At 41.8% G+C, this 7,888-nt stretch overlaps 1 long non-coding RNA gene across 1 annotated transcript; it reads right to left on the bottom strand.

The window, feature by feature from the left end:
* Positions 1–2,259: 2,259 nt before the first annotated feature.
* On the bottom strand, positions 2,260–7,739 carry LOC102502863 (uncharacterized). Its single transcript, XR_333357.1, has 3 exons — positions 7,606–7,739; positions 5,624–5,761; positions 2,260–2,424 (listed from the first exon to the last, which is right to left on the bottom strand). It is a non-coding gene; the product is annotated as an uncharacterized LOC102502863 (long non-coding RNA).
* Between the last annotated feature and the right edge of the window lie 149 nt (positions 7,740–7,888).

The following is a 7,888-nucleotide window of genomic DNA, read 5'->3' as shown; positions in this document are numbered from 1 at the left end:
TGGCCACACTACAACCCCTTCTCCTCCATTCTCCTTTTAGGATCTTGGGCGTGCATGTATGTGCACCTGGCATGAGTTTTAAGTTGTCAGATCCAGGACTTGAACCACAGCTGACTATGTGGGAGTGCAGTGATATAACCATTTTGCCCACTGCTGGTTCCTGATCTCTAATTGTTAATCTCCTGTATTGCTCCTTCTTATTCCCTATTAAGAAGACAAACACGGGGCTCTCTTCTGAACATCCCTTGCATTGGTAGTCACCTGAAGTATCGAGGCATTAGATGCTATCCTTATGCAAAACTTCCTGAACCTGTAACAACAAACCAGAATCCTCCCCACCTGAAGTCCGTACTCATATGGTATGTTTCTTACTGGAAATTCTTCTTGGACATAACATAGTAAGTCTCTCAAATGTAACAGACACAAAGCTGAGCTCCCAAGAGCCCTTTCCAACTGTTCCTTTTCCCTGCCATCTCCCCTCTCAGGAAATAGCAACTTTGTTTCCAATTGTCTAGGCCAAAAGCTAGGAAGTCATCCTGGAGTCCTCTCCCTGTCACACCCATTCTTCCATCTGAACCCTTTACCTTCATACTTCACTCAGAGTTTCATGAGATTTTTCTCTTCCATTGACACCACTGTCATCAAGACCACTCCCACCTCTCAACTAAACATGGCGAGGGTGGTTTCAGGGTTAGAAGGAGGACAAGAGTGGCCAGCCTGCAACACTTCCTGTATCCATGAACTTTGCAATGTGTTTTGGGATTTGTTGTAACAAAGATAAAATTTACTCACTACACTTGACTGAAATAAACTTGCAACTTTCTCTATGTGGGTTAAATTCTGTACATAAGCTTCATTTCACTTTTTTTTTTTTTTTTTTTTTTTTTTTTTTTTTTTTTTTTTTTTTTTGAGACTGCAATTGCATGTGTGTGAACCCAAGGTAGTCTGCTGGAGACACAGCTGTCTCAACTGAGGCCATTCTAGATAAACCTGTGACTAACAAGCAAAATATGAGAATTACCCCCACTGAGGTCAGCAGAGGGGCCCCACATGACCTAGAGCTGACAGTAGACTCCTTTGTGAACTAGCTTCAGCAAACAAGGAAGACTACACTGCTGGTTTTGTAGAGCAACAGTGAGTGCTTATTTTCCCAGGCCACTGAGTTTCTGGGTGGTTTCTTATGCAGCAATAATTAGTTGATGCACCCTACCCCAAATGGTCTTCTTGTGTCTTCTCTTCCTCACTCCACAAGTGGAACAAATTTAGTAAAGTTTAATTAACTTCATCCTGCTCTTCTCCAAAAACCAATGCCTCCACTTCTCACTTGGAATGAAAGACCAAGTGTTTTAATGGCCTTTAACACTAGCCCTACCTGCACCCACCAACCAGCCACTGTTCCGAGTTATCCGCCCTTTCCTGCCATCAGTGCGCAGTCACTATTCATCAGATTCTATAAGGATCTTACAACCTCGGGGTCTCAGTATTCGCTGTCTCCTCTTCCTATGGTGCCTTTCCCCAAGTATATGATAACTCAGCCTCTACTTCTTCAGCCTCTTAGCAAGAACATTTTGGGCAGTTGCAATAAGTAGCAACAGCTAACTCCAGAAACTCAGTTGCATAAAACAGTGAACAGTCATTGCTACTCTACAAGTCAGCAGTGTAGATTCCCTGACTTGCTCGGATACCTACAGTGGTCTACTCTCAGCCATAGGACAGGTCAACATCTCTGCTCACCTTAGTTGAGGTGGTTCTGGAACACTGACTAGTTTGTCAGCATCCTATCTAAAGGTAAATACCCCTTCTTACTCCAATGTCTTCTATCTTCTTTCCCTGACTTACATTTCCCTTCTTTACTTTCACTCTTCTAACACACATTTTTCTTCTGATCACTCTGGGTATAGTCCCGAACACTCAGTCAAAGCAGGAAGCTTTGAGTTTCACTCCTTGCTTCATCCTACCACAGCTTTTGGCTTACAGTGGAAATTCTACAAGGACCTGTGAAATGGTGAGTTTTTAAATGAGTATGCAGTTGGAGCACTACAGTCCTATACATATTATCATCAACAAATATTTTTTTCATTTTTTAGCTTTCATTATTTAACTACAAATGTCCTCCTAACTCTGAAGCACAGTATTTTGCATTTGGTGCTTAATTTTCTTTTAACACATTGTATTATAATCATATGCAAATTCAGTTTTAAATTCTACGTACTTTTCTAAAAATTCCCTTCCTGGAGCTTTCAGCCGATAGATGTGTGAAGATACTTTATAGCAAGTTCTTACATAGTTTTCCTCTACAGGTTGTTTCTGGTTGTGCTAGACTTGTTTTATCAATGAGGAGCTAAGCTCTTGTGTTCTGTATCTCCCAAGGTGTGTTGAGCAGTGCTGACTGGTAGAATTCTCTTTTATATCCAGCATCAAAAGCTGTAATGACAGGTAAGAGTCGTGAAAGGAAACAATGAATAACAGGAACATTACTATGACTTGAAGGATTCATTCTGTATTTTTACCTAGAATTTTATTGATATGTAAAAGACATGTTAATCAGACATATAAATATTAAACATCAAATATGCTGAAGTTCAGAGAGTTCAATAGATTGAATGGTGGGACAAAACTAGTGATGAAATGTAACAAGAACAGCATGAAATTCAACATTTCAGCTGAAGCAATTAATAGTAATTGGGGGAAAAGACCAGGGAATGCCAGAGTTGTTAACTCAATGTAGGAAAATAAAAAAGGCCCCTGGCCTCAGGGATTTCAAGATCAGAAGTATCACAAGTGTGAAGTAACTGTTGCAGAAGAAGCAGTAAACACCATTAGGAAACAACATAATTCAGAACAAAAGACAAAATAATTTCGTGTCAGTGAAACCACATCTGGAGCATTCTGTGTAATTATGGTTGGTGCTTTTTAAGATGTTGAAAAACTGAAACACATTGCAAGATGGGGAGAGAACTATGAGATGGTTTGAGAACTAGGTCACTGGTGGGTTTGTTAAGTAATTTGGGGAAGTACTGCATTGTCTGAAGAAGAGAAATAAAATCAATTTTTCAAGTATATGAAAAATAAAAAGACATTCAAGGCATGTACTAAGGAAAGAAATACTACAGAAGAAGATAGAAGAGACGACTGTCCTGTCTGTTGTCATAAGAAGGCACAGCCAACCTGCTGGACTTATGAGATGGGCAGGCTCATGGAAACAGGGACTCCTTCCATTGTTAACTTAAGTCTAGAGGAGTTTTATTTCTCCCTGGTGAGTTGCACAAAGTGGCGAATTCTGAAGAGTAGGGCAGACTGAGCAAAAACAATCTGGGGTCCCCTCCTAGTACTGGTACACATGATTTAGGGTGTTTTAGTGGGACTATTTAGAAAAAGCCAAGATGACTGGCCCACATGTTGTGGAACGTGCTGTAGTTTCAGCAAAAGGTCCAATACCAATTGTGTGCATCGAAGGGAAACTCATGATACAGTGGACCCTGAGGTGGACTGTGCATGAGACTGATGGTTCTGATTCTCGTCAAAACTGGTCGACATCATTTTCAAATTTCTCACATGTAAAATGGGAAAGAGGTGGGTAGTTATCAGTCCTATATTTATGGAGTTCTGTGAATTACAGGTAGGTTCACATGTGTACATAGACTTAATAAAGTAGGCATAGCAGAGTAGACTCTGAGGCTGTGCTGCACACACATATGTAATGATTACCATGTTTCTAATTTTGTTAGAGTATTAGACAGGTAGATCAGGAAAAAGGATGGATCTTAATTTCAACAAAGGATTTTTTGTAAGATATCTAGTGATATTTTGGTCTAAATACAGGCAATCCATCTGGGTGATGGAAAACTCAGAAGGATTTATTATTGGATGAAGGGTACTGCCCCAGAGGTGGATTAATAGATCAATGCCAACCTAGATAAAGCTGTTTAATGACAGAGCTGTGTCCTCAAACCCTGCTCTGGGTCACAAAAAGATCAAAACAGATAGAAATAAATCTAAAAAGTTAAGTTTAATATGGGGAGAGTATGAATCAGGTTTTATACTTGATTCTAAGAAAGTAACTTAAGCTCTGAAATGTGAAGATATGGGTCAATGTTAAAATGTGGTGGTACCCAAGGGACCGACAGGTGGTATAATGGTTACGTTGCTGGACTTCTATATATTTGGCCATAGTGTGAGTCCAGGACCTGGCAGCTTAAAACTCATGCCAGCTGTGTGTGCGTGCATGCCCAAAATCCCAAGAGGAGAATGAAGGATTGTGGAGTGGCCATCCCCCTAGGGAAGGTGATTTCTTGTTTACTGTCTTTGTGTCTCTCTGGCAAGTGCATGCGCCCTACAGCAAAAATCTCTTAAGAAAAAAATAAGGTACCCAAGAAAGACAATTTGTTCTTAGGATACATTATTGGAAGGAAAGTAAATTCGGCTTTGCACAGATTAGGTTCCATGGCCACGCCTGAGCATCTCAATTTAGAATGATTTTTGTCCAATATAAACAACATGAGCACACTCTGAGAATCAGATTGGCCAAATGCAAGCCAGAAAACACTAGCATGAAGAATAGGTGGGGTGGGGGTGGACCACTTACCCTCAAGTAAACCCTGAAAGACCAGGAAATAGCACAAGCACTATAATGTCTCCCAGAATCTAGGTAGTGTGCTGCCCTTCCATGGCTAGTCTCTCTTCCAGGTTGTTCTCTTAAGGTATTGATATATTTTAATCAAGATTTGGGGTTCACTATTTCTGATTTTTCAAGAATAAGTATCTGAACATGACCATACATATACATATGCACACATGCACATGCGCACACACACACACACACACACACACAACATATAATCTCCTCTAAAACTAGCAATGACTTTCAATCAAATGTTCATCTTAACTTAAACTTAGGAAAGAAGTGTTCTTTTAAGGAGATGATGAGCCAGAGAAATGTAGTTCTGTCTCCTGTCAAGAGACCCTTCCAAAGTGCTATTCACAACTGTTTAAATCCATTCCAGAAGAGGGTCTTTGATCTAGATTTAAGTACCTAAGGGTCCTTTGCATAGTTTTCCCAGAACAAAGGACCAGTCTGCATCAAAGGTAAATATAGTCCTCCACCTGGTAGGAAATATAAAACTGATTGCAAATTTTAGAGACAGTGTCTGTCTTTCATCTAGAGTTGAAAATTTATGAAGTTCATTATCGTCCAGGGTCACCTTGTCATCCTCAGTCAGTGTAGAGGAAAGAGCACTGGCCACACAGCAGGCGAGCTCAACACCTCTTAAGCTTGTGAACCCATCAGTGTTGGTGCCTCTGGACAGTATAGCAGCAGCTCTGCTCCCCATTTGTGACCTCCATCTGAGTGGCTGGTCTAGGGAAGTGGAAGCGAGCAGGTCAACTTAAACATGGATGTACTTGAACATCCTCCCAAACTGTGTTCTGAACTAGGACTTGACATCTGATAAATATAGGGGAGACACCTGATGAGGTAGGAGGTGACTGGAACTGAAGATAATCTAGCAGATCAAGAGAGGAAGATCTGGAAGAGATGATGATACCGGTTTTGGAAATGCTATGGTTGAGGCTAAAACATCCAGAGGTAAGAATACAGGACTGGAGCTCAGGAAACAGGACTTACATCCCATTGCTTGATTCTTTGCTTTAGATACTTCAGTATTCCTGGTTCAAATTCTGAAATGAGTGATGGGGCACCATAGCTGGCCTTTTTAGCACCGGCTGCCTCTCAGATTAGGGATATATGGTGTTGGTCCATTTCCTGGATGATATAAGTGATAGAAATCACATGATGTTATTCTTGTTGGGGTTGATAGAGAGAACCCTGGTGTCTCTAGACCTTCTCAGTGGAATTCCACAGGGATGGCTCTGGTTATGACAAAGAAGCTAGTTCAACATTCATGACTGTTGAATATAAAACCTTCTCAAAACGGTAAATGGCAGTTAAGATACTTAGACCTGCTAGTAAAATAAGCCTTCATTTTCTCTGTTTGGATTATCATTGTGTAATAACACATTGTTTCTTTTTTTCTCTACAACTGATTAAATGAGGAAGTGATATTAGATTTCTCCAGTTGGGTTTGGAGGTTTTGTTCTATTAGCTGCCTTCATGCAGTATTACAGGTCTTTGGTATATATCAGATTCTGAATCTTTTTCTTTTTTTTTTCTTTCTATCATCACTTACTTCACCCCTAGGACTCCCTTAGCACCTGACTAGATCTTTTTTTTAGTTTGTTTTATTTTACTCCCAGAGAGTGTATGTGCTTGCCAGCATGATAGAAACAGAGAGAGGAAAAGTAAGAAATTATCCCCCAAAGAGGATGGCCATACTGCAATCTCTTCTCCATTCTCCTCTGGGGATTTTGGGCACACAGGCACACATGATTTTTAAGTTGATGAGTTCAAGATTCAAACCACAGTCAATCATGTGGGAGTCCAAGCCGCGAAGCCACCTGCTGGTCCCAAAGTCTACCTAATGCTTATGATTACGTGTGGGTGATCATGATGACCGATCGGAAAAAAAGGACCCCAGACCTCAGCTAGGCGCTGTGAAAGAAAAAGAACTCGCTACTCTTTAGATGCAGGATGACACCAACATCCAATCAACTCCCTTTGCCCCATTAATCCCTGCTTTGCAGAATATGGGATACTTTGACATCTAACGTCTCATTTTGCCCCATAAGGAAAAGTGAGGTAGAATATCGGCTCCATTGTGCAGATTAGAAAACTAAGGTCCAAAAACTAAGGTAACCCAACAAAGCTAGATATCTAGAAAATGCAGGAACTGGGAGTTACATCCGCTGCGTCTTAACTCCCTGCCCCTCTCTGTTCTACTTTGCAGCCTATTATGTTAAGAATAAGAGACAAAGACATTGGGGGGATTAAAATACATCTATGTCCCCAGCTATGTGCCAAGTGCTGTGCTGGGTGCTTTACATTTCTGCATCAGTCAATCCTTGCCAAATCTCATGGCTATTTCTATGCCCGTATTAGAGATACAGGGAATGAAGACTCAAAGAGACTAAACAAGTCTCCTGAGGGCATATTGCAGGGTCAGGGTCGAGACTCAGCCCCAGCCTTGCCTCCTGCTTCGCTGTGCCCCACCTGCCCAGGAGGCAGTGAAGATCAACAATGCCCAGCAAGTGGTTCCAAGCAAAAGGGCTGTGGGATTCCAAGGAGTCCCCTTTCCTCCTGGGGGCAGACTGGGCAGACATCCCAGACAAAATGGGCTTGACCCTGGCAGCCATCCAGGCCTGACAAATATGTATCCTGGGGAGTCAGTGCTTAGAGATAATAGACACAATCATTCCTTATTTCCTCTGCTGGATGACTGCAAGAACAAGGGCTCATAGAGAGACTTCACCTAGAGCTCACGCTGGGAAAGCAGGACGAGTCACGAGGAGTGCTTGAGGCAGGTGCATGTGACAGTCTTCATGTCTTTGGAGCAGGGTGGTCAGCACCTGTCCTCCGCTGACCACCTTCCACTGAGTTCCAGCACTGGCCCAAAGTCCCTGAGAACAGTGCTCCTAATATCAAGGCCACTGACTTTAATTAATTAATTGAAAAATGAGCCTTGATATCTCTCTCTCCCCTCCCGTTTTTACCATATCAAGCCACTTGCTTCCTAGTGGCTTCTGGGTTGTCACCACACCAGCTCTGTGATTCACAAGAGTCTCACTTTGCGTACAGCAGCGACACCTATATGGGGAGGCGTGGGGGTAGGGAGCCTGTGTGTTTCACCATTTCCATCTAGATGAGGAACAGACAAAGAGATAATTATAAACTGTTTCTCTTATTGTTGCACTCGCAGTAGGCCTGTGCATCTCTCTCCCGCTCCCTCGCTCGCTCTCCTTTTTTTTTTTTTTTTTTTTCTTACACAAAAATTAA

This window comes from Tupaia chinensis, unplaced genomic scaffold (assembly GCF_000334495.1).
Source record: "Tupaia chinensis unplaced genomic scaffold, TupChi_1.0 Scaffold000045_1, whole genome shotgun sequence".
In the NCBI taxonomy this organism is placed as follows: Eukaryota; Metazoa; Chordata; class Mammalia; order Scandentia; family Tupaiidae; genus Tupaia; species Tupaia belangeri.
The sequence above is the reverse complement of the archived record's forward strand: the minus strand, read 5'-3'. Positions and strand labels throughout refer to the sequence as shown.